General features: G+C 39.7%; 1 long non-coding RNA gene across 2 annotated transcripts in view; it reads right to left on the bottom strand.

Annotated features, from left to right (window-relative positions):
• Positions 1-758: 758 nt before the first annotated feature.
• LOC115946237 (uncharacterized) overlaps positions 759-25,796 on the bottom strand; it is a 52,664-nt gene continuing 27,626 nt past the window's right edge. Inside the window, exons 2-3 of one of the 2 annotated variants that reach the window (XR_004080329.2) lie at positions 13,520-13,900; positions 759-4,731 (exon numbers count right to left, since the gene is read on the bottom strand). This is a non-coding gene — a long non-coding RNA (uncharacterized lncRNA). The remainder of the gene's footprint in view (positions 4,732-13,519; positions 13,901-25,796) is intronic. The other variant, XR_004550112.1, reaches the window with a different exon arrangement.

The raw sequence follows: 25,796 nt of genomic DNA, 5'->3' as shown, positions 1-25,796 counted from the left end.
CCTTGTATATCACACAGACACTAAGTATTGCCTCTGTACAGACACAGCCAACCTTTGCTTTAAGACTTCGCTGCTGTTACTTGCAACAGTAGTTTACTGCCGTTGATGTAATTTTTATTCCTTTCTGAGGGCACCATTTCAAATAAACGTTTGCTCAAATTTACTCATCTGTGCTACTGCTGAGTAAATGCAGCAGTGTAAGAGGTGCGCTCCTGTTGGCACTTGGTGGCTGTGAAGAGTGCATATTCAAGTCCTGGGCTTGACAACAGAGATGAGCACAGTGGTTGCAGGAGAGCAAGAATCACTTCAAATTAGAGCAGCCTTTCATTTGCTATGCCAAGAATAGCAGCAGAAAAAAATTAGATGTTGAAGAATTTAACATTCAAATTCCTCAAATTTACTAATGCATCTGAAAGCTGAATTTTCAAAATATCGTAGGAAAAGATTTATGGGCACTCCATCACCTTGGAGTGATTTATGGACACTTCATCACACAAAGAAACACTGCAGTGGAGATTCAAGGCTATACCTTGTGATGGATAGCAGGGTGTGATGCCAGGAGGGCTGCTGGGCAAATCTTGTCATGGGAGGAAGCTAGCCCTCAGGCTAGATATGCTCAGCAGCACTGGATGGTCCCAGCTTCCTCCAAATCATTAGAGGGGATAATCTGCTCTCATTAACTCTAGATAGCTGAGAAAGCATTCATCTTGAAAAATTATTTGAAGTTTCTACAATTCATAACAGATTTTATTCAGTAGTTGTCAAAACCAAGGAAAAGATATAGAAAGAGTAACAAGGTCTCCAAAGAAGAAATACCGGTAACTATAACAGGCCCAGAATGTCACACTATTGTGGAATATTCTAAGAGGCTTTGTTCAGAATCAAGTTTTCTCTGTATAAACACGTGTACCAAGACACTCTTCTTATCCCAGGGAGAAAGTGGGAGAATCCAAGCACAGAGAGGTTAAAAAGCATGCCACGGTCAAACAGGGAAAATGTTTCAGAGACAGGAATTAAATTGAGGTCTCCCAAGTCCCAAATGTCCTGAGTCAAATATGCAAGTGGCTAATCAGCACAATTTTGCAACCTGCTGATGCATTTGAAAATCTGTGCCTATTTTTTCTCCCCTTAGAAAGCTTGTGCCATTCATTGTTAAGCACTGGAAATGCTCCATACTAAAGTTATCAAGTCTGTCATCTCTTCAGCATGGTAAAACCAGCCTCCTCACTATCCTCTTTATCAGGCAGCGGGTGGAATAGGAGACAAAATTAACAAGGAGTCCTTCTGCCAATATGCTGAACTACGTATTACATTTGTTAGGCCATATGGCTTTCTGATCATCCCTAATGAGCATTAGGCAGCTCTTAAAATTGGGTAGCATATTAAGGATCAGAATATGAGAAGTCACACCCACTTGTCTGCAGCTTCCCTGTGGCACACTAAGGCTCTTCCTCACTGACAGCAACGATTTCCACACACACACAATCCACTGAAAATTTCATGGCATGGCAAAGTGGACATAGGAATCAACACTGGCTGCATTGGTCCCATTCCCAGCACTTTAGAGTGCTTATTATTTGATAAACCATAGTCATATTATGTTAAAAAATGGTTATCTATTAGAATGAGATCCATTGTAGATGATGTAGAAGCATTTTTTTGTTCCCTACAAAAACTCTTGCGACCCAAATGCTGGGAATAAATCATGCAGTCCCTGGGAAGGTGATTTGCCTCAAACAGTCAGGCTCCCTAGGATCACCAGTCAGAAGCGGTTAGCATACGAGTAGCACTGCTGTGTGTGTCTGCTCCAGAAGAATATTCCCTGCTGCTCTGGGAGAGAAAGGGCTTCACCAGATGGCAATTAATTAGGAATGGAACACTGAGAATCTGATTGAAGATCTGATGAGTGAATAATATTTTATCGATTTGACTGATTTTTTTTTTCTAAATACATTTTTGTGCATTTGCAAAGTAGCTGAATTGTTCAACAGACAGGGACAGTGGAGGTGTAGGCCACTTACTAAACCAAGTACTTGTAGATCCCAAGTGGATATATGCAACTACTGATGTGTTCCAAAACCAGGATCATGCTTTCTACCCTAAGTATACAAAAGTGTTCAGAGTCCCAGTGCTCCATGTCCCATACATGAGAAGCATTTAGAGAAGTCTCTGTTTGAGATCCCTTACACTGTAAAGCTCGGGTTTAGGAGCTGTAGTGTTTGAAGAAAGCCTTTCTATGTGTATAACCTGTGGTGGCAATTTAGATACCAAGGGGGTTTAACTATTTCTGGATACTGGATATCCCCTGAATGCATCCCAATTGGAAATGGAGAATCATAGCTCCCAGGCCATGAACGCGTGGGATGTGGGAATACAACCTCTAATGACTGGAGTTGTTGGGAAAGGCTGTTTTGTTCCTTTTCAGGAAATCCACATCCATCACTAACCATTGCTGGTTTATTTCACTTGGAATTGAACAAATGACTGACCACAGTTTCAGTAATGTCCATTCATTTAAACACAAGTGGCTAAGCTTCCATCCATTCAAGTAACTTAAAGACAGAAATCTAAGATATAAACTCTCTTCCTATTTCTCCTCCCCCCCAAAATTATTCCTATCAGTGGCTCAGTGCTTCAGGAAAAGAAACATTTTTCTTCACTAGCATTTATTTTCAGCTTAATACAAAAACATGAAAAAAATAGGAAGACTCGCTAACCTTCACATTGTGCCTGCATGTGTAATGAAATATTAACTCATTGTCCTGAAAATGCAGGTAAACCTCATTGCTCATGGGGTAACACTGGTGCTTTAGTTTGACCTAGCACAACTTCTGAACCTGGTAGGAATTCTAATGACTATTTTTGAATCTTCTTCGAAAGATTGCTTTGGTTCTCTTTTCTTCATTGTTCTGTTCCCAAATAGGAATCATCACTTTTGGAACACTTCTTTTCCTGACAGGGAAACAGAGTTATTGATGAAGAAAAAATCTTCATGAAAGTTTAAATGGAAAAATAACTTTCAAAACCTCATGATATCTCCCATCCCAAGACTTTTTACCTGCACCTCTCCATCATATTGAAAAATAGAAGGCCAAATTTGAAGTTTTACTCACTTTTGTGCATTTAGGTTATCCAGACTTTGGCTCCCAGTGCAAACACCATCATTCCTCTTTCATGATTTACTGCCAGGCTCTTTGTTTGGGTGTTTCATTTGTTGGGTTTTTTTTTTGTTATTTTGGTTTTTGTTTTCCTTAAGTGGTTTAGGAGATTTTTTTGGCGATAATTAATGTCATGTTAAGCTTTCATCCAATCATATTTGTAATGTTTTAAGCTTGTTTCATCTTCCCAGTTATTGCACTACATTGATCTGTGCAAGCCAAGTACAGTGCTTTAGTATTTTTGTCTTTCAATTCCCTGTAGAAAAACCTCACATTTCAAAACCATTTCCTGTGGCCTGAGGAAAGTAATGGATTTATAATAGTCTGAGTACAAATGCTCACAATCATTTAATAAATGTAAAACTATAAGGACAAGTCATGCACACCGTGGGTGTTAAAGGTACATCCTGATATGTAGCTTCCTGCAATAGGTAGAAGAATGTGAGAGTGGCAACCACAGATAGCAACAAACACCAGTCATTGACCATGAATTGCTGTCAGATAGATACTGATCTGTTCTGCAGATCTTTGCTACATGAAACTGTTCCCATCCCCATTTTTAAAGCAAAACAATCCTTATCAACATAACTCTAGTGACCATACATGCAATCCCAAGAGTCCCTGATCTGGCCTGCTGAACTCAGACTGTGATGCCAAGTCCCTTTCTCCTTCCATGTTCCCTCTGCAGATGCAAATAGCTTGGCTTGAAGCTCTCCACTACAATGCCATCTCTGCCTGCTGCCTTTGCATTTACATCCCTCCCAAACACCTCTTTATATCTAATGGAGGCTTTTAAATCAGGAAGCAAGTTAGCTAAGGGTACAACAGGGCAGTTAAAGTCATGCTTTGGTAATACCCTACTCACCTCATTGACTATAACAGGTAGCCTATGGCAATTAGGCTCCCTCTTTTGCTGTCTCAGTAACTTCTTAGAATGATATGATATAGACTTAGGGATTTGGGGGGGATGGCACACACAAAACCCATGTCAGTGCTCAGCACCTTACTGAGCTCCAGTTTAAAGGGGATTACTGTCACGCATTCAGAAGCCACAAGTCAATAGCCACCAATGGAGTCCACTAGAAATTGCAAGTAGACCCAGACCATCCAAGCAAGACAAATGCCCTGTTCTGCACTGGCTAAGGGGCAGATTTGCAAGAGCTCCAGATGTAAAGTCCAGAAGTCTCTCAAAGAGGATGGATGGACAACTGTCAAAAAAAGCCTTATGGAAAAAAATTATAAAATTAAATTTTGAATAAAAAATTGTAATTTTTCTTTCCAGTGTTTTCTAGCTCTGCCTGCTTTCCTCAACACATCTTTTAGCTTTTTCCAAGTAGAATAGGCACATCTCCAAACTGAATGTTTCTTCATTCAGATTTCCTTGGAGCAAAGGAATTGTGAGACTCTTGACAAGAAATCCATCTCCTTCAGTGGTATCAATTCTTCTGCACATCTTGGTTTGAGATCCAACTGAAATATGTTAAGTGTAATAACACTAAACTTCAAGGATTAGCTCTCGGTTGGCAGTGAAGCATTATGTTCCTTGGATAATTCATTCATAACATCAGTATGTCTGAAACAAGAACAGAGAGAAGCATAATTACTTATGGCAATATTTGGTTGAAGTGAGACTTATTTGTGCTACACAGATTTTCCCCCCCTTTCTTTTGCAGTAGAACTTACATTGTAGTAAAAGGAAAAAAGAAGGAAGAAAGCAAAAGAAAGAAGAAAGGTTTTTTTTTGATATATGCTGATTGAAATATTTTCCAGCAAAAGGTAGTCAAAAATCCTTTTAAGTAATTCTTGAAAGAACAGCAGCTGTATCAGATATCCTGTCTCTCAGATATGACCAAGCTTTTTTGGCTGTATTTGTTTTTTTTTCCTGTTTCCTACTGAACAGGAATTTTCCTGTAATTGCTTTTAGCCATCCAGTCTTCAACTCTGCCTAGGTTTATATTAAAATTTGGAGAAGTGCTGCTCTTCTCCCTCAGAATTTGATGGAAAACTTGTTTTTAACCCAAACACACTCAGCAAAAAAAAAAAAAAGCTTCAAATTATTTTCTAGTTCCATCATTAAAAGCTTTATGATTCTTCCACTGTAAACTGATTTTTACCCATATGTAATACTTCCTCCTCTGATGATGCACTGAGCACTCTATTGAAGCAGTGAAACAATGATGTGTTCCAGTGTGGATGATGACAGCAGAGGTGATCGTTTTTAAGTGAAAAAACCTAAAGGGCAAAGGATCAGCCATAGGAGAATTTCAGTGATAACAAGGTAATTCCCATCCTGGATTGCTTTTTTGGGTCTAACACTTGTCTTGGAAAAAGAGAAAAGGGAGATTTGATTAGGGGCCAGTTTTTCATCAGCTGAACTGAAGCTGTAAAGTAGGCCCACATGTAACAATGTTTTCCAGTTCTGACTTTGTTGGGTTTTCCTCCACACCTGAAAACCAATGTAAATCTCTGCAACTCATGTGTTGTTTTATTTTTCATCCTTCTGTGCTATTTTGCTATTTACTCCATCACACTTCCTTCCCACACTCCCCAGTAAATAAAATACATGAATACTGACTATTTCCATATACATAAATGTCTACTAGTCCACACGTGGTAAGGAATATGTTGCGAATAGGGAAGTTGCAAATATACCCACTGTGCTGGATCCTGCCTCTCATAACAGCATTGCCATGAGGGCAGCTGAATCTAGGTTCCAGTCTTGGACATCATGGGAAAGCTTTGCTCTGGTGAGTGGCTGCTGGGAACACCTGAAGCCTCTGCCTAGTGTCTGGGTTTGGAAGAAGCTTTAAGACTTGGTGCATACTACAAAAAGTATCCTAGCATTCAATCCTTTCATCTTGCTCTGTATCAGTTAGTATCTGGAATGAGAAGATGGAGATTTTCCCATGGCAGCCAAAGCGGAGAGGGCATCTGAGCAGCCAGAAGCAGGGATGTTATCTGTGCTTCCTTGTTCCTTAGCACTTATTTGCAGCTCCATGGTATCCAATAATTATTATCCTGGAATGTTTCCAAGAGCACTTTGCTATGTGTGAAATTCAGCTAGACACATTTTGGATGGCACAGCCTCCTGGCTGGATGAATATCACTCATTGCATCAGGTCTCTGGCAGAGATTCTGAGCTCTGAATTCCTCTTTCTAACAAATCCTCTGCAACTTTGGCTGGAGATTTATCATTCTACCAAACTTTGCTGCAGGGCAGATTGTTTGCAAGAGTATGGAAAAGAGTAAATTCAGAAAGAAAGGAAAGCATATTCACCTAGGCCTTAATATAAAAAATCTCATAAACATTGGCTTAGAGTTTTCAGGAGGATTAAAATGTGTCTTCAAAGTTGTGCTGTGTAAGTACTTCTTATTTCAAAGTATTTTCTTGAAATCTATAAGGTAGCGTTTCTACAGCTCTTATTGTAAAGAACAGAAAGTGGGGTGAGGGTGAGGGAGCAACGGGGCATGGAATTTTGTAGTGAAAATATAAATAAATTATGTCATCCTGTACAATTAAAAAAAAGTTATTGCTAAATAATAAATAAATACTAAATAATACATTATTTTTTTTTTAAGGTTAACAGCTGATTTCTGTAGGGAAGCCATGAATTAAACATCACACAAAACAATTAGACTCTGGGAAATAGGATTTCTGATATAGTGGTCAACATTTAAAAATGAATGTGTTACTCTGCTCCACGGGAAAGCAGTGAGATGTCATGTTTTCATGCTATGGGGAACAAACACACCCTGTGACTCCTGCTGGAAATTTCTGCAAAGCAGAAAACAAATATGCAATAAGTGGCAGAGACTTAATCTGAGATGCTGCTATACAAACTATACAAGCTGCAGTCATTATTTCTGAAGGACAGACACCACAGAGAGACACAGTCCTTCTAAATTCTCCACCTGCACTTACTTGCAGATACAATTCTTAACAGCATGGGCATCTTTACAAGCAAATCCTGATTCAGGTCCACCAACTGTGACAGGTTTGTCTAGAGATAGGTTGCTGGGAGTGTAACCAAAACACAGCCTCCCTTCCTAGACAAAGCCTATGGCTTGAACATTACAGAAAGGAGCAGGTTTAGCTAAATACGTGTAAGAGTTGATATGTGTCCTTGCAGCTGTCTGAGCAAAGCATATCAAACACAGTACTAAAAGCTTCTCTAACATGGTATTACAGCTTTTGAAAAGAAGTTAATTTCCATAGAGCTATCTCCTTTCCTTTTTCCTCTGTGCTCTACCTCTGTAGAAAGATGTGCCGGCAAATCATACATATTAAAACAAATAAAATGCTATTGCTTAAACTAAAGACCAATATCTTCTTATCTGAACATTAATACTTTCATCATTTCTGGAAGCACCCCAGAGACTTGTTCTGTTCATGAGCTCACATCAGTGCCAACAACCCACCTGAATGTGTTGTCCTCTGCCTGCACCCAAGATGCGTGAAGAAACAGAATCTATAATTGGTTGCCTCCCCATGCCCACTGCTTGGAGAATTGTCTGAATTGTTTACCATAGCCAATGTGCATTTGAACAGATGGTAAATATCTCCATTCCTGCCAACAAGAGTCAAGAGATGCAACTAAAATCCATTTAAAACCAGCAAAAACAAATAAAGAAAGAAACAACCTAGTCGAGTTTACTGAGGTCTGTTGCAGGTGAAATCTGGCAGCTAATGCATAGTTTCAAAGTGCTTGTATTGAATGGTTCATTAGAAAACTTATTTCTGCCTTGGGTGTTGATAGGAAGAACCCCAGATGGGCACTTTTTTCACTGATGAACAGGTTCTAGTTATATCCTGAAAGAAATCTGATGTCTTGTAGGTTCAAGTTGAAAAGAAATGTTGCATTTTCTATTTGTTTTATATCAGCAATGCACACTATCATGGATATCGTTTTAGACTTGGCTGAGTTGTCCAGAGAGAAGCAATCAAGACAAAACCTCACAATGGTTTGGTTCACACAGCCATTTTTTCAGATAAGGCAAATTAATTTCTTTTCCCTCTCTACTCTGTAGGGCATCATGGTCCTCAGATAGAAACCATCAACTGAAAAATGGGTCTTTGCTTTGCAACACATCCATTGAAGATGCCAAGAAACTTTTCCAAGATCTTTCACATAGCCATTGCTTTTGGCTTGATTACAGTGAGTAGCAGAGTTGTACAGAGCTGGCACCTCCAAGACATTAAACTTTCATATTAGGCAGTGTCAGTAATATATTCAAACACATTTGTTCTCTATAGGATAATCTGTAACACTTTAGCTCTCCTCTCCCTTCAGTCCTCACGTCTGCATTGTTTCCACCTAGCTGGTTGTAAAATGGTTGTGGGGAACATGCCTCCTCCTCTTTTGTCATGTTATGTTATTTTGTCCTGTTATTTCCCAAGACAACAATACATATGCATACGCAGCCTTACGTCATTTTTACATCAGTGACCAAATCCTGCCTGTGGCATTGTGACAACACACATATCTATAGCATCACTTGTTGAGCTCCTTTCTGGCTTCATGTCTCATATGTGAATGATGTGATGTCACCTGGAGCTATCTACTAGCCCTAGTTAGGAAGACACTGCTTCCCTCTCTGTTGCATAGTCATGTCAGGACTCTGAAACTGATTTTAAAGACAGGACAAAAAAATTATTACGTTTGCTTTGGAGTGAACATGGGGTACCATGTTCCCTTAGATAACCAGGGATGAAAGACCCAGGACTGAAAGTTTTTCAGGAGATGGAGCTGAATCCATCTCAGTTAGAGAAAAGATAAAACAACACTGAAACAGAATTATTCAACTAAGTCTCCCTTTTTTATGTCAGTCAAGGAAGCCTTGCTTTCCTGGTTGGAGAATCCTTTTTTCATCAAGATGTTTTCTCTTAATATAGAGTTATATAGTTTGCATCCACAGGTTTATTCTCTTTGGGGCTGAAGAACCTATTTACAAAAGACTGGTGTGACAGGAACAAAGACTTCATGAAAAGAACCATCCGCTTGACATGATGATCAGTGTCCCTCAAATGCTGTTGAAGATTTGGACCACAGAGTATGAGTCTGGTAGGGACAAACTGAAACCAATGAATTCTGCGCTACTTCTGTCTCCATTAAGGAACTGATATTTCACTGCAGTCTGGCAATAATGGAAACAGCACTAGAAATAGAGTGAATAATTTGGCACAAGCTAGCTACAATGTGGAAATAACTTTTGTGTGTTCTTATCCTTGGATAAACACAAAGCAACCTTTCCATCAGCCCAAATCCTCTAGGAAGGCTTATACAGATTCTAAATTTTTATTCCAACCTTCAATATTACACTTACCAGCACATGCTATATTTATTAACTCATTATGTAAAAGAAAAGATACTCATCACTCTACTGGAATAATGTTTGAGTGGATTTTGAGCCTGGACTGGTGGATTTTCATTCCAATTTTTAGGACTTGATTTACTGTCTTGACAGGGAGTAGGTGTAACATTTTTGTCTAGTCATTCAATATCCTGTTTTCTCCTGAATTGAATCTAGCATCTTATGTACTCATCCTGTGACTAACTATGAGAGCTTGGCTGAATTTTCCATCTATTGTCCAATTCTTAATTCATGCCTCTTTACTGTACAGTGTAAGTACACCTGTTACTACACTAAGCAAAACTTAGGCCTGGGAGAGGTGCTGAGGTCATTAGTATTTTCAATTCCAGCCTAAATAGGACAGGGAAAAAGAGCTTCCTGTGAGGCCAGACCTTGAGCCAACAGTGCTCCGTAATCAAAAGTAGAGCTGCCTGGAAGCAGGTTTGAACAGCCCACTCTCAAAGCTGTGGTTTTAACAAGCTGAACCAGACCAATCCACCTCCAGAGCAATCTCCTTTCCAGTTTTCTTTCAAAACAGGAAGTGATTCTGCAATTTAAATGAGAACAGAAAATTGCTGTCATGGTATCATGGGAAGTTATGATGGTATTGTCTGCTAGGAAATGCACAGACTACACAATGAGCTTGTACATCATAGAGGAGTAAGGTGCAGTTCAAATGGGATAAGGGGAGTGTGTGTCTCTGTGTGTGGAGTTCAAAGACATCAGTAAACCTTGCCAAAATTCAAAAGATTTTTAATCAGACAGGCTGTGCTTTTCCCTCTGGCTCTTCTGAACACTTTCCAGTGCTCTCTTCAGAGCCATTTCCAAGAACAGCCAGAGTGGCTTTCACTACACAGCTGGAATGGGATGGAACAAAAAGATACCTCAACTCTTCTTTGAAACAAGCCAAAGTCTGAGCGGAGCACAACATGGTTATGATGTCTCAACCTTCCAGAAAAATAAAATAATCCACAGCCTTTCCAATACTTTTATCTTCTCCCATGAACCAAAGTCACCGAATACTGACATCTACCAAAGAGGTCAAAAAACTTCTCTTGGCTGATCTATCTCTCAGATGAGATGGCCCAGAAATGTTTCAGGTTTTATTGTGCAGTGCTCAAATTAAACAGCTCGAAACACACAGAGTGAAAGAAACCCAATCATCCAGTAAAGTTATATCATATTTGCAGAAATGTCCATCAATTAATGGAACTACCACAGCATGGGTAAAGGGAATCACATATATATTCTGTATCAATGACATACATAAAGATTTTATGGAGAACACCATTATCTCAGTGTTGAGGCAGCAAAATCACATGAGCTTTTTATGTCACTTGATAAACTTCAGGTAGCTTTTAGGCTACAGAGAGGAGCTCAAATTCTTGAAAGGCTGAAATCAAAGAAATGAGTTCTACTCTTAAAGTCTGATCCATCCTTGCACTGTTACAGTACGAAAACCATGTTATGCCATGTGGCAATAAGGATTCGAAGTTGGAGAAATTGAGTAATCAGCTGGATCTACTGGCAGTTGCTAAAAGCAGACAGGCAGATCGATTCTTCACTGACCATCTACATATACACACCACAGTTGTTATATCTCCCCCTCCTCATTTATCCTCAGAAACACTGCAGGCATCTCAAATGTTCCACTTGCATGGCAGTTTGTGAACATTTCAACTCACTACTCCAAATAATAACAATAACACTAATAGAATAAGGCTAATTCTCTCAGGATAAATGTCTGATGCCCAAGTCTGTAAGTCTATGCTTTCAAAGTCCATATGCTGATTTTAGCTCTAAATGTCATAATTACATAGCTCCACACAAATTTCAAACTATTTGCTAAGCATGACTGAGTTTATCATCTTCAGTTACCTCCCCCCTTTGCTAGGGAGCCTTTACAATCAGAAGATAGGAATCTTCTATTTGCAGCTCTTTTCTTCCTAGTAGTTTAAAAAGGACCGTAGGTGACTCATTCCTGAACTCAGCTGTCTAGATGTTTTTATGCTCTTTTTTTTTCTCCTCCCTGAAAAATCTATCTATTTACTTAACTTAGATAAATAAGTTCATAGATAGGTTAATATGAATATTTCACTGGATATGAATGTTGTATGAACCTATTTACCCTTCTGCTGGTCTTCACTATATATGAGGGAAGGTTGGAGCTTTGAGAATAAATACAAGATTAATAGAAGTGGTTAAAAAAGAGATTGAATGAACAAGAGCTATTTTCTCTCACATCCAGTAGTTCTGTAAGGGTTTCTTAGCCCATGCACAGAGAGCACTTAGATATTCCTGACAGAGACTGCACCTGCATGTAAATCCAACTGCTTCTGTGCATGACTGTGTATAATGGATTTTTAGCAGCACTATAACAATTTCCTTATGCGCTATTAGCCTGTGACCCAGGCTCATTTGGAGCCCTACCCTGCCTACTTTTCTTTTGGTTTATGCCTGTAAACCTGGTTTATGCCTGGCCTGATTTGTGCCAGATTAAACAAAAGCTGGCTCAGTAACAACCTTCTGCAAATGCTGTGCCCACAAGGAGCCTGAAATCACACGCCTAAAACCAGTCCTGCAGTTTCATGCACAGCTATTGCTGTATACAAGTCCCTTCCTAGGGACTCATGGAGCAAAAGCACTAGAAATAACCTTCTGAATGCCTGAAGGCAACACCACACCCATCAACCATATTTCCTTGATCTGGATTTGACTCTATTTGTGCTATTTCCTGACTTCCACCTAGGAAACCATAGATCATATTGGAAATTAACAGATCAAGACCATTACTGAGAATAGTCCATGAAATCTATGAAGTTTGTCAAAAAACAATAGAGGTAAGATGCAAATAAAAGCATATTTACAATTAGAAATGCAAAGTATAAAAATCCATTTTATACTTTAAAAAAATCCCAAGTTGACACCTCATTTGTTGTGATGTAAAATACCTGTCTGAGTAATGCTGACATAGAAGAAACTACTGAGATAACCAAAGGTGGCTTCCATTACCCTCCCATGTGTTCATTTCCCCTGAAGGTAGATACATCCTTGAAGCTCTGATTAATTCAGCTTTTAGAAAATACTTATAAATCTTAATAAAATAACATTTAGTAAGTGCTTTGCCACACTATTTCTGACAGGGACATAAAAGCAAAGGAAAGAGGTGATGGAGCAGGAAACACTGGTCACAATGTCAGTCATCTCTCTACTTCCTTTTGTACTCCCTACAGATTTTAAAGGTCAGTAAGACATGGAACAATGCCCATGTCCTAAGAAGAATATGTAGAGTAGGTTAGAAAAGTTTTGTTGCCATGAACCTGAGGATTTTTCTTCCTTTTGCTTCACAAAGCACTGAGCTGTCTGGGTTACGTGGGGCTGAGTACTTTACGGTTAACATTTGCTGTGATTGGTTGAGCAACTGTATAAAACCAAAAGGAAAGTTCACCTTTAAAATACATATTTTTAGCAACTGACCCATATGGTACAAACTGCTGTCCAAAACGTATTTCTGTGGCAAGTGGCTTTAAAGAAAAGATAGATTTTTTTTTGTTAAAAAAAAAAAAAAAAAAACAATAAACCCCCCCCCAAAAATCACTTTAAATTATAGGCAACATTTTCCAGGTACTGGGCAGCACCATTCTTCCTGAACAGAGGAAACCTTTATGTCAGTTAAATGCCTTTTCCTTCTGTCATATCACTATATATATTTACTCGCATTGTAACATTTATTCCCATTTCTCTGTTCTTCATAAAGGAAATCTTCTGGCATGTCAAACAAATATATTTTAAAGAAATCTGGTTGTTTAAGGGAAGAGAAATCTTCAGTCAAGTGGCATTGACCATAAGGGTGTCTATTTCCACAAATCTTAAAATGGAATAAAACTATTGAATAACGGACTTATGTATCTTTACAACTGCAAAGACAATGAGGCTCTGAACAGATTTGTGGTTTTACCTTAATCATAAAAAGCAATGCTAATAAAAGCTGAAGAAAATGCATTACTCACTTACTGGTACTGCCGGGGCTCCAGCTGAGTGAACTGTCCTGCAAGCCTGGGAGAACCAAAGTGACAGGAAGCCCCAGAGCAGTCTGTATGCAGGAGATGACAACAATCTTCCAGGGTTTGATGGCAGAGTGATGATCAGGCACGTGTGTTCCAGGGTCCCATAACTTAATGGCAACCTCCATAGGCCATGGTGCCTACCTTCCTTCAGCAGGGAAGGTTTCAGTGTATCTGGTAGCTCTGTCCCATCACAGAAACATTAAGCCAGGAGGCACCTTGAAAATGTCACCCTGACCATGACTAAAGAAGGACAGACCCAAGCTACTTCACCCTGAGAGATGTTTCTGGAGCCTCCTCTAACAATCCTACCACTTCCATTTGAACCTGAAAGACACAGAAAATTGATTATTGTCTTGGTCCTCACAACAGCTTCATATCACACCCTCTGTTGTGGAAGCTGTGCTAAAACTGTTCAGAAGCTGTGTGCTGCTTAAGAAATGCATTTTGTCTGCTCCATTTCTAGCATTTATATCTCTGTTACCCAGCAGGTGTAGTATACTCAGGTCTGCATCAGTCCTCCAGTTTGCCTTCCTACCAAGCTATCAGCCACAAGCTGCAGCTGTACTACCTGTTTGGACCAAAATTCATCCAAATCTTCTATGCGTCATTGTGGGGGCAGAATTGCCTTTGCTCAGCAGGCTGCAAATGCACTCTTCAGTCATTCAAAGCTCTGCCTACAGCCAGCTCTAATTTTACTCTATTTTGTTTATGCTGGAGTGGCTGGGCTGGTATTTATTTCCTCCCGTCCACTTAATCTACCTTTGTCTTTCTAATAACATCTTTAATAATATCTTCCATCCTGATTTATTTATACCTACTGCCCTTTAGTACATGTATTACTACTGAAAGTGATCTGAAATTGAGACCAATTACTCTGCAGGTGCCAGGGGTAAGTCACTTATTTGTAGGCTAAGATTTAGATTTGAAATACGATTGAGATAGATGGATTTTCTGAGTTGCTCCTGCTCCTCATCACACTGCAGTCTGGATGGGCAGGGAATGCAGTGGGGGGGAGTAGTGTGGGTGTGTGCCAGCATTTCTTTGTGAAAATTTACTATCTCAGAAGAAAAGTGACTGATGATTATCTTTGTTTGTGTGGCAGGTGGTATTTAGCATAGGAAAGTCGTATTGGACATGCTTGGTCCTTTCATGCTCCAACTGAAACAAATGGTCAGCAAAAAGCACAGGGAGAAATCTGTTCCAAAGATGGTTTAACATGCCATCTCAGTCTGCAAACACTGCTTGCTTATTTGCCTCTTCTTTTGAAGCAACAAATCTCCTTGTGAGATGTTACAGCAATGGGAAAGAACAAAGAGGCATCCTGAAACTTGGCAAGCGGTATCACTGGCAAAGCTCAATGAAAGAGGTGATTCTGCAACGCACCCCAGCAAGTGGTACAATGGGAGGTGTGAATACTCTGTGTATGTCTGTGCCAGGCTACTGAGGTTGGATATGAGAGCAAGGAAGTATCCTATGGATGGCTAAAGAATACCCCCATGACTACAGCTCTTCACCTTGATCTTACATCCTGGGAGAAAGTAGTTTCTCATCCTCCTGCCATTGTGACTCATTTATCTTTCAGGTGTAAAAAAGGGGAGTGTGAGACCAGTAATTTCTCCTTCTTTCCCAACAAACTCTGATGAAACTAATATGAAACATTTAACCTGTTTTTGAGAATTGCCAAAGGTGCATCTTTTTCACTTACTACTCTCAGCCTATCTTTGTCAATCTCTGTGGAAGGCCTTTTGTTTTATTTTTCCTCTCCAATACCTAGCTCCTGTTACTTGACATTATTGGATGTTATTGCCTAGGAAGTCAGCACCTGGTCCTTATGTAGGAAGCAAAATTGGCAGCAAAGCTGAGTGAAAGAAGTAATTTTGCTTCTTCTGTTGCATTTCAGCAGGAAATATTTGGCATGAAGTGAAGATTCTATTTTTTTTTATTTATCTTTTCACACCAAGTGTATGGTATGCAGGCTACGAGAAAAATTAGCTTACATATATAAAAATACTCTTGATTATTGCATAGGATCTTCAGTCAAAACAATGAGACAATATCTTTCTATAGAGTTTCAGCACTGCAACTAGCAAAAAGAGCTCAGAATTCCCCTGTGGGAAATCTTAGATTTACCATGGGTGTTTAATTCCCTCTTGAAAACCAGTGACCAAAATAGTCCTTGCAGTGGGTTATACCAAAATCAATCTGTATATGTAAAGCATATAAGAAATTAGAACATAAGAAGAAGAAATTAAAACAGTAATGCTATGGGTTCCTTGTGGACACTAAAAGGAAAATAGCATGGGCAAAAAGCAGAGGAACAAGGAATAAGCAAGTTGGCAACACAAGGGAGGCCCCAGCACATGAAGAATACAGTGATAGGAAAGGTTTATGGGTGGAGGGAGGGGAAGAAAAAAGAAAAGTAAGAAAAAAAGTACTCCAAAACTTTAGGAATGTGTCAGGCTGCTGAATTCCTACTGAGAAGCAGCAACTGAATTCTAATGGTACTGAAGAGTTTGGACTGAGAGCAAGAAGCCCATCAAATAATTCCAATGACTGCGAACAGATGTTTTGAAGCAGGAATTAGACATCTTCAAATCAGCTTCAAGGAGAGCAGAGCTCTTCTGGCAGTATTCACAGTATTCGTAAAAGAAGAGAAAAAGCAGGGAGAGACTTCTGTAAGGGTTCTACTACAGCCAACCATGACAAGTAGCAAGAAACACTGCCAGGATACAGCTGCTGCCACAAGAGATGCAGTGATCAGGCTATACAGATGGATAGTTTATCCAGGGGCCAGTTCACCAAAAGATGGGTGGCTGGTGCTGGAGATCAGGATCAGTTCTTAGGCTGTCGTACATCTTCATCCCTCCTTTTCAGAGCACTCCCCTGTGCAGGACCCTGCACCCCCAGGGCTTCATTTGGTCCCTGCTCTGAGTGGTAGAGGAGGGTTACTTGTTCCAGTGGTGTAAGGCTGAGGATGTCTGCCAGATTCCTGCTTGCAGTGGTGACAGCCATCACACACCAACTGGGACTTTGTGTCTTCCTCCCCCCCCCTTCCCCTGACACTCTTTTCTTCCCCCATCCCACCAAGTTACTGCTAGTCACTTGAGGCAAACATTTTGTTTTCATTTAGAACATGGATCCTTCTTTTCTCCATTTCTATCATTTTTAGTGTGACAAGAAGACACTTCTGACAAGCAAGCCTTTCTTTTCCCTCACCTCCCCTCATTCTGTGTATGTTTTCTCAGCCAATTAAGCTAACTTCATGTACCATTTAGGTATGAGAGGCTGGTGTGACTCCTGAAGGAGATAAAATGTGCTTTCTGCTGAGAATGGAGGGGTGGGGTGATTGAGAGGACCACGAGGAGGTTCCAAACTGCCTGAATTACTCATCGGGAGGGTGGCAACATGGAAGCCTGGAATATCTTTCTTTGCCATCTCTTTCCTCACAGGCATTTCTGACACATGGCTGTCAATGTGGCATTGTGTATGTGTGTGAGTGTATGTGATGAGAAGAGGAATAAAGTTCTGCTGAAATGCTATCAAGTAGGTATTATAGATGTGTCTATCAGGCTCCCTTCTAATAATTAGCAGTTAGGAACAATGCAATACTAGCTGGAAAGGGGTTGCTCTTCCCTTCTGAAAACGCCTCTCTAAAAAGAATAGCTGAGATTTCGAGATCAAAATAAATAACTTGATAAAAAAAAAAGAAAAAAACCAAATCCAATCTTTTTTCACATCCCCTCCTTCCAGTTCTGTCAATTTTAAAATCTTTATGCTACAAATGCTGCTGAATCACATGGAATAACATGTGCTACATACTAGAAATTGCAGCCAAATTTCAAACCCAGCTGTTCTACCTGACTTCCAAAGGAATTTAGTTAATTGTCTTTGATTTTTCCCCAGACCTTAGTTCCATTCAGTTTTAGCTTGTTCTAGGAAAACCATTCTTCGCTTGCCCTCAGAACCCACCACCTTAGAACATTTGGATACTTAGATTGTGTTCCTAGATTTTAAGTCTTTCAAATTCACATGGGTTAGAAGTGCTTTCCCCTTGCTTTACGTTAAAGCTACTGATCTAAAATAATATTCCTGTTTTACACAGTGATGCATTAAGATGCATTAATTGTGATAAAATCAGGGACCCATCACTGCAAACATGATCTTGGAGCATCTAAGAGCATAAGTAAAACAATTGGTGTAATAGCAACTTTGGGTCTTCACCTCCTGAGTATTGAGCATAACAAGAATAGTGGCATTTTAGCAGCAGTCTCTTGGATGTGAAAGGTTGTTCAGTGATCCCCATCTGACACCTTTATGAAAGTTTCCTTGTAGGAAATACTGTCTTTAACCCGACAGCTGCCTGAATCCAGCCCTGTCTATGAGACTAAGCACTTCCACTGCAGAGCTTCCCATTACTTTATTTTCTATTAGCTTACAATGGACTGCTGAGTGAAAAGCCTGAAGGACTTTGTTCTATTGTGTAAGAAGAAGCTTTAAAAACCTGATGCTGGCATGTAAGAAGACTTCAGAGGCTGTACACAGTGGCATCAGCCTGTTGCACTGCTACTAGTTCCTAATACCAATTCATCAAATACTTGGCTGCTCTATACTGTTTTGAAATGCCAAAGGATTTTCTACTTGGTGTGTGTGCCCTGAGAGCAATCTTGCTTCAAATACAGTGGGAATGCTCTTCCCCCTTGGATTGGTACAGGCAAATGAAGTTGGGAATCAGCTGTGTATCTCCAGCTCTGAAATGTTGAGGATGCTGAGCAGGGATGAGTACAACATTTTAATTAGGAAAGAGACACTTTTCTGATGGCTTCACAAAAGAAGAAGGACAAGAAGTTTATCTTCACTTGCATGGCTTATGGCAGGTTTTTTCATTAAAAACTACTATAAAAAAATCAGCTACGAAATCCAACAAATTTTCCTTTCCTTAACGATAAACAGACCAGAACAAAAAAAAAAAAAAAAAAGAACCTCACCCCTTCTGTGTTATTTGTGGCTTTTTGGAAGGATTTAAAGCCTATTTTTAAATATACATACAAGATTAACTTATTTTTTTGTGCACAACATCAGAAATCTGTCATCATACATGGGTACCGTGGCCTTTGCTCCAAGGTCCTTGAAATAATGGTGTGTGAGACTGTAGAGGAGCCTGGGTGGCTCTGACACTTCTTTCATTACCCACTGCAGAAGAAAATAGATGTTGTGTAAACTAGAAGCTTGTGGGCGCTAATGGCAGATTTTCACATGGGATAAACATATGTTCAGTTTGCTCAGAGCAAGTGAATTTCCCATTTCACTGCAAGAAAACAAAAGCCTTATTTTGACTGATGGAAATTTCACTCTAGAACACTCTGGTAATTACTTGCAAAATTCAGTTATTGGACGCTCAGGAGGGTGTGAGAAGAACAGCATGAAATTCTGGCTACCCCCTAATAGTACTGTCTGTCTTGAAAATATCTGAAGTTTTCTGCCTTTTGTGGGTTAAGATTCAACATCAAATTTGAAGATTGCTGGAAAATAAGAATAAAGCTTGAAGGGATCAGTGCTCATCAGGAGAACAGGCCAAGGGAAGTCTGGATGAGGATTCCATTTACTTTTGTGTTGGAAGGTAAAACCTTGTTCACAAATCTCAGGAGACCACCACCACCTCTCCCCCCCCCAAAAAAAAACCCAAAACCCTGTTTCTGTTCCTTCAAAGGTACTTGATGTTTAACCTTCAAACTGCATTACAACTCCTGTCCTTTTCTCCTATACCAGCACTTTGTACCAACTCAAAACTTACAAAGGAAAGGGGGAAACAAACAGCATAGGAAAAATCATTCAGTTCTTTGCTAACTTCTCCAGGATTTGGTCTATTCTGAAAGTCATAGAGCACCTTTGTTCCCCATAAAGGGGTGACAGTTTCTCTCTGGGTGCCTTACAGATTTTCAAGTCATGTCAGAATTATTCCCTGCATCCCCTAGCTAGCCTGCTTTTGGAAGAAGATTGAAAAGCTGCACAATTCAATGTTATTTTTGAGAACCCTGTGAAACAGCTACAAATGCCACCAGTTTTGCACCCTGGGTCTCAGTCTGCACATAGGAGTAAGGCGGTTCAAACCTCCAAATAATTCTTCAGATTCTACAAGTTCAGGCATAAAACATGATCCAATGATTTCAGTACCTCAAACCCTTGAAACTCCAACCCTGGCATAAGCCTGGATCCACAAAGACCTTGTTCCAATTTTTAACAAATGCTCCATAGTATCTTTTGGCCTAAGCTTGATTTATAAATTCACACATGCATAAAGGAAGAGCCATTTTAAGCATGATATGCTGCAAAACCAGAACTTTCCTATTCATATGGCAGTATTAAAAAGCTTTTTTTATGTCTGTGCAATTGGAATCTCTAGAAAATGAGATTCAGTCATAATAAGGTGAAAGTAGGGGTAGACTAGAGGGATTTGATACTATACCTAAAGCAAGATTTCATTTCAGGGACTGACAGCCCTGAAATTCTTGTGCCAATGTTTTTCTCCTCCGTATTGTTTTTTATGTGGTTTCTCACCACAGGAGTTTTGTGATACACAGCAGAAACTGTGACTGCCAGATTCAGCATGACACAAAACCAGCAGCAAATCAAACATCAACACATCCTCACATTATTTCTCCCTGACTTGGCACAGGGTCACACAGAAGGGTATCTCGCCTTGGACCCTTAGTGCCATTGCTGCATTCATTGTTTCTTGGCAACCATTCCATATTCAGTTCTTCTTTCTCCTTCCATCCTCCCACAACCTATCCCCTTTGTGCAGCTCTGAGTTTTGGCTACATGCCTCCTCTATTTCTCCCATCTTGGAGCATTAATGAATAGGAGGTAATGTTGGCTACTGCTTTGTTTTTGGAAGAGGCATCAGTAACTCCAAGAGCTAATTTTTGGGAAATATTTAATTGGTTTTAAAACAAGAACAAAAGAACCTGAAATGCACTTCAAATATTTTTAGACAGCCGTGGAGACTTGATAGTAATGTTAAAGGCTGGGGATAGATAAAAGGCAGAACAGAGCAGGAGTGGGAGTTGAGTTAATGATGATAATGCTTATGCAAGGCATTACCTGAGCTGTGAAAACATTGAAGAAGACCACAGAAATAAGAAGCTCCTCCTAGTTACCATTTTCACAATTTTCTTTTAGGAAACAATAACTACTTTTGCCATACTGTCAGCTTATGACACATTTCACCACAGATCTACTATCTTTCTTCCTCATGGTACACATTTGCTGGTTAAACAGTACTTTCCTTCCTGCTGATATAAATCTGTTACTGAAGGAGTGGAGCAAGTTTGTAAAGCCATTGTTGATTGAGTGTGGCAGTAAAATAAAGGCTATACAAAGATAACTGTGAACATGGGGCCTTTCAATAGTAATTCCTAAATGAGAGATCAAGGTGGAGAAAGGTAGATGTGTGAAAAAACTGCAAAGACGTAAAAGAAGGTTATCATAACTGAATTGGCAAATAGCCTTAGAGGATAGCTAGGTGAAAGGGAAGAAGGTGGATACTAGAAGGACAAATCAGGGAGAACTGAATTCAATGTTAGAGCTGAGCTGGTGTATGTTAGCCTGGCAAGCAAGAAGTTGGGTCTTGAATGTGATTATTGATCTCTTACTTTCACGCTGCTCAATGCTGAAATGCCCTGGATACAAATGGGGGCTTTCAATGGATTCCAGCTGTTTTAAAGAAAAGTTTTAAATGTATGGTCACTTCTGAGCCACCCACATGACACCCTGTGAGACTGATACCTGAAGTCATTAAAAAAGAAAATAAGAGAGAAGGAAAAAAAGAAAACATAAATGAAGGAAGAGATTTCTGTGCATAACGTTTGCTTTCACTTTTATTCTGACAGTACCATGTGCTCAGATCCCCTGTTCGCAAGTGACGAAAACAGAAATGCCTGATGGATTTTGACATGGTGGAGCCATCTGGGCAGGGTTTGAAGTCAGAGTTGTAAAAGCCACATGAGAAAGTAACATCCTTAGCCCCAGTCACTAACTAAATCACTAGAAAGAAATCTAGATTCTTCCAAGTTGATCCAAAGGCTCCTGTTTATTTCAAAGTCATTCTGGTTATACCGCTGCTGAATTTAATATCCTCGTCTTTCTCTCCCTGTATCTAGCGACAGAAACTCTGGTACATTGACTCGCAGTTGGCATCATCATTTTTCTCTGGAAAAACTTAACATTCATTCTCTGGTCTCCATTTCCTGTCTATAAAGTAGAGCTAACACTGCTTGCCCTTCTGACTTCCTTTTTCATATCCATTTTTTTATTAGCTCTACAGAGCAAAGATTCCTTCCTTTCATGTCTTCTGCAGCACCGAAACAGAAACTAATAGCTACCCTTGGCAGAAAATGTGGCTTAAGTGAAGAAAACAGTAACCATCCTCTCTTTTGGAAAGTGGAGCAAAACTTTACTGTTTTGTGATGTTTCAATAAAGAGTCTTGAATACTAAATTGAAACTTTCCAAGCCTTGAAGTACCAAGCCCCTACCATTACCCTTAGCAGACCAGGCTGGGATCATAGAGTATGTTTGCAGTCGAAGTCCTAACCTGGTATTCTTACCACCTTTCAAAAGCAGTGTGTGTTTGCCATTGCTAGGGAGAAACTAGTTTGTGAACATCGTTTCTTGGGTTGTACTTCTTCCTGCAGAAGTGGCTTAAATAGTTCAGAGAGCAAATTTTGCTGGTGTTTGTCTGCAGGGTTTTTTCCCCCCATGATTTCTATTCTTTTGAGAAAGGACATTACTTCAGCACAGGCACTAATAATAGCTGAATGAGTGTCTGCACATACATGCGTCATAACATAATGAAGAATTGGTTTCTACAAGATCATCTGGGGGAATTCTATACTTTAGGGCTTTAAAAAAGATTATCAGCTTTTAGAAAGATGCGGCTTCCAAATTGGCCCATTTCCTGCATTCTTCTTGAATATAGAATGGAGAAAAATACCCTGGAAATATGAGCAAAAGCTTTGTTTGTAGAAAGATCAGTCACACCATAGAATAAACACATAAAAAGGAGAGTCAGGAACAATAAATCTCAGTTGCTTTATAGAAAATAAATCAAAGCTGACCCAGACAAGGCAGTTATCACACGGTATGACATCATTGAGCAAAGAGGAAATGCAAAATTCTTTTTCAGAAATGCTGATTTCAGTAAATATTACAGATCTCTGCACTTTGAAGTGCTTGGAAAACTTTTAGCCTAGCTCAAAGTCAGGAGCAGGAGAAGATAAATAAATAGGAAATTGATTTAGGGTTTTTGCTTGTTTGTTTTTGGATAGCAATTAGGAGGAGGGAACCAGGCTGAAAACATCCCTGAGGTTGCATTTTCCAGCTGTATTGGTACAACTTTGTGCTGTAAAGAATCCAGTACAACCACAGCTCAATAAAGTACCATCAGCACCATCAGTTCTTGAATGTCCTTTGATCATGAATCTGCCTCATTCAACTGCAGGCCACTAACTGCACCTCTTGACCCATTGTGTGAGTATCTGGCCCTGACAGTCAAGAATTACACATATATTCCTTAACACCAAAAGGAAATATTCCAACCCAATTTATTTCTTCAGCCTCAACACTTGGGTGACTTGGGATGGTAAATGCATTGTTTCCAATTTCTGAGACTCTCAAACTAGGTGGAAAGCTCAGGCGCTAAATATCTGGCCACATTAAATCCTGTAAAACATTGCTGTCAGCTCTGTAGTGAAAATGGAACAACCATGGGTTGAAAGAAGGGGACTGAGCACTGAGTCGTTTTGCATTTAAATCCCCAGCACTTGTTCATGATATTTTCTTGCCAGACAAAATATTTATGGGCATTACAGGGATTTTCTTAGTGCATAAGAAGTTATCTCTCTCTTGCTCACTGGTCTGCAGTTCACCCATGATGAACATCCTCTGATGTTTATCCTTTTAATTTGCCTGCTCTTCATTTACAAATATACTTTTGCTTCTCTCCCCTTCTGAGTAACCTTTGGAGAAAAGCTTTCAGTAAGGAAAGGATAGCCTGGGGTGGATGAACATGCAGTCTTCTCTGCTTGTCTAGTTGGAAGGCTGCAAAGAGGAAAGAACAGACCAAAGTTCAGCTCTGTTTACACAGTGGTATTATTTATCAACATCTCTTCTGAAGTCATCCAGAAGTCTTCTGAAGTCATGTCTACCTTTGGGATGGGGCTGTGAGAAGAATAGTGACACTGAGATTACACGAGTAAGGGAGAAAACAAGAAAAGGGAGAATGTAGTGACAGCAGAGGAATATAGAATGCAAAAAATTCCATCAAATGTTCAATTATTGATTTAGAAGACAAAATACTTTTCTTCCTGAAGAAACAGAATGGCAGCTGAGATAAGCAGACACCAACAGAGATAAAACCAGTAAAGATAAGTTATTGGGCTTTAGAATTTGTAAATCACAGGGTTTTTTAAGACACTCTGATGCAGACAGGACAGCATAGAAATATATATTTCTTTTTTTCAGGAATTCTGCAAGAACACTGGAAGAGTTTGAAAGGGAAAAACACAGTAATGACATGTTGAAGTGCATGCACAAATAATCTAACTTGCATTTTGTAAATATAGAGAAAGAGAAAGGGAAGAATTAACTGAATCCATAGATGAATTCACACACACATGTAAGACCAACTCCTGGGAGAAACATCCGGAGACTCCTCTGCATAAAGAAATGTTTGGAGCATGTTTTCATTGGAACAATAGAGCTATTACAACTGTCCAAATAACACACAGGCTTGATAGATATGGAATCATGAAGGATTTACATATTGAGATAGCAATGGCCCAAGAGGGCATGCTTCTGAACTCTCATGTCAATAACATTGCACTGAAAAAATTTCTTGGTGACTTGTTTTTATTCATTAATACAGATTTTTGATAGATTCTGAAGCACTAGCCATAATTTCATTGCTTGACATCAAGAGGTTGAGCCCATTTTTTTATACTCCAAATGCCATGATTTGCTCATCAGGACAGAGAACTACAAAACTCTTCCTACACACAGATTAATATTTTCTTTAACCAGGTGTTTTGGGGCTCTTCTTTATTATCTGAAACAGGCCATGGTGGGAGTCACAAGCACTGCAAAGCGAGCATGCCAATCACTAATAACAAACAGCAAAAGTTGACAAAGTCTTTGATATTTCCCCCAGTATTTTGAGTCTGTAACTGGAGTCTGAGTCTAAGCAATGGAGCAGACCAGAAAGGGCTAAGATATTTCAGGGTGTTTAAAACTGCTTCTGGATGCCATCCCCAGCTGAGCCCTCTGGGACTGACCACACCACGTGGAAGCTGTCTCTCACCTTGAGCCTCTTCCTGCTCTGTTCAGTGATTTCCTGGAAAGTGCCTTCTCGCACAAAGTGCTTTCAAAGCAGCCCCTGCTTCTGCTCCATTCCTAGCAGCCATCCATGAGCATGTTGTAACACCTTGTTGATCACACTCATGTAGGGCCCCAAGGATTTTTCCTACTCTAGGAAGCACCATTCAAGAGATTAATCTGTTGTGACACAGATTTTGTTCAATAATAGCTATAAAAACATGACAGGAAGTGGGAGAAAGAGAAAGAATCGCCTGATCTGTGGCCATTTTTCTTCCATGGAATTTCTTACATCCTCTATAAGATATGTTTTATACTGAAAGGTGATTTAGTTTCCAGTTCAACCTTCAGGTCTCTAAACAAATAGTTGACACAGGGAATTAGAGTTTCTCCTCTCTCACTCCTACCTCTTCCCACCCCCTCTCTCAGTATTTAAAGGGCCTAATACAGTTATACTGGGGGAAAAAAATTCATGTCACACGATATAAAGCTGCAAACCTTTCCATGAAATGTATTTTATCCAAACTTTTTCTGTGTCAGTCATTTGGAAGCTAAATTGAACTGTAATGCATAGCTACAAAACTGTTCCTCATCATGCTCAATATTTGTCAGCACCCTGCACTGGTATAGGGTGTGCAGTATCAGATGAGAAACAAAACCTGCTGTCAGGCGAACAGGGTCTCATGGATTTCCAGAACCTGAGGTCAACCTTAATACTCACAGCCACACTTGTGTAAAGATGAAGGTTTAGAACAAGAGAACAAGTGGTTGAAATTCAGGGCTGCTCTGTGCATTTTCCATCTGGATGGTAACTAGTTTTTCTGGATTTAAGAGTGATGTGAACAAAGCATA

This window comes from Melopsittacus undulatus, chromosome 10, assembly GCF_012275295.1.
Source record: "Melopsittacus undulatus isolate bMelUnd1 chromosome 10, bMelUnd1.mat.Z, whole genome shotgun sequence".
In the NCBI taxonomy this organism is placed as follows: Eukaryota; Metazoa; Chordata; class Aves; order Psittaciformes; family Psittaculidae; genus Melopsittacus; species Melopsittacus undulatus.
Note: the sequence above shows the minus strand (reverse complement) of the source record. Positions and strands in the feature narration are given on the sequence as shown.